Raw genomic sequence first — 2,011 nt, forward strand, 5'->3', positions numbered from 1 at the left:
TGTCTCTTAAATATTCATCCTGTGGTGAAACTGCATCTCCATCCTTCTTTGATCAGATTTATTCCACAGATCTTGTGTGTGTGTGTGTGTGTGTGTGTGTGTGTGTGTGTGTGTGCCAGCTCAAACTAAAGCCACATTTCCAAGACTTTCCTCCAAATGTCTTTTCAGAGCCGTCTCTCACTCTGCAGCTGCTGCAGACTGAGTTTTGTTTTTTAATTTTTTAATTTTTTAATTTATTCCTTTTATTTGTATTTGTTTTAGTTCTTCTTTCCCTTCTTTTATTTATTCCTGTTCCATGTGTTGTGGCATTTGCCTGTTATTACATTAAGCTTTTTGTTTATAAAAAAAATTAAGTTTATCATGATTAGTAATCTTGCAATCTTGTCTTTTTCTGCACTAGTTTACTTTTTAAGTCTTTTATCTTGTGGATCTCTTGTCTGTACTTTTGCACTTTTTGAATTGTAAATTTTTACCTTTACTGTATTTTTTATTACTCTGTAAAGCACTTTGAATTGCCTCAGTGTATGAAATGTGCTATACATACATATATATGTGCCTGCCTTGCCTTGTATTATTCTATTACTATATTCTGTTCTACACTATGTACTTACATACATATTTTCTACAGATACTATAACACATATTTTCAAAGTTTTTTTAACATTTACAAATAAGTGATGAGAGGCTCTTTTTAAAATCCCAGTAAGGTCCAGCCTCCTCTGTGTTTCTGCACACAGTCAGCATAGTTCAGATGTCAGCCTCGTTTTCCTCCTTCATTCATTCTTGTCTGGAATGAAAAACAGAGAATCCATCACAGGACACATGAAGCCAAACTTTCTGTTTTCTCCTCATGTCACTGAGTCGAGTCGAGTGTTTTCATCTCAGCGCTGTGTCACTTTACTGTCTCATACAGCTTTTATTCAGCAGTTAAGGTTTGACACTGGAAAGACTGGATTTCACAAACGCCGAAGAACGAGTAAACGTTAAATGTTACAAAATGTTAAAAAAAACTGGATTACGTACAGCATGCATTGTGAAACAATTGGGGGAAATGTAAAGTAGATATTGACAGAAGTAAATGAGCTGTAACTCTAAGTGACTCTGTGTTCTCCTGTAAAGTCTGCTATAGAAAGGTAAACAGTACAGATCTGTCAGTTTTGGCTGAGCGGTGTGCAGTGTGCCTGTAAAATCTGTAATGGTGGTGTGTGTGTGTGTGTGTGTGTGTGTGTGTGTGGCAACACCCCCCCCCCCCCCTCCCAACAGGCATGTCAGCTCACAGTCTGCCTGTCAGAACTACAAGCCAGGGGCCGGATTCACAAAACCCTCTTAAGAAAAAAAATCTTCTCAAGTGCCATTTTTTTCTTAACTTTAGTCTTAAGATATAAAGTAGGAAAAAATGATATTCTTAAAAACAGTTCTTATATATTTTCTTAACTTTCTTCTTATGTTTCTTCCTAAGAAAACTTCCTAAGAAAAAACTTAGGAATAAATGGTATTCTTGAAATGAAAGTTGTCAAATTTGTTCTTGATTTTTTTCTTAACGTTAAGACGGCCCTTCACCTGTCTTAAAACTCCTACAGTGAAAAGGTAAGCCTCTAATATCATATATTTAAACACATTTTAGACAAGTAGGTTATAGTTCAAAGTCTTCATAGGTTCCCCTACACCTAACATTAAGATGAACATTTATTGTAAAGCTTTATTTGGTGTAGGGCCAGGTAGGCCTCTGTCTCATGTCTGTTGAAAATAAGCTGCAAATTTTACAGTTACCAACAGCAACCAATGTTTAAATCTTTGCTCTAGTTGCTCTAAATAGGTTTTTCCCCAATTGTTTTGTAGATGGAAGCACTGTGGGTTGCCTCCTAGTCCTGTCTCCTAGCCTCCTAGCCTTGTCTCCTAGCCTCAATGGCAGTAAGCCTAAAGTTTATTAACCAGAATTAATTCAGGCCCTATTTTGAGAAGTTCTTAAGTTGGAAAATTAAAGAAATTCGTAAGAAATGAGACTGTTACT

This window comes from Centroberyx affinis, unplaced genomic scaffold (genome assembly GCF_046629955.1).
Source record: "Centroberyx affinis isolate AG114_WGS23_722 - 3 ecotype Tasmania unplaced genomic scaffold, CSIRO-AGI_Caff_v1 ptg007425l_1, whole genome shotgun sequence".
In the NCBI taxonomy this organism is placed as follows: domain Eukaryota; kingdom Metazoa; phylum Chordata; class Actinopteri; order Beryciformes; family Berycidae; genus Centroberyx; species Centroberyx affinis.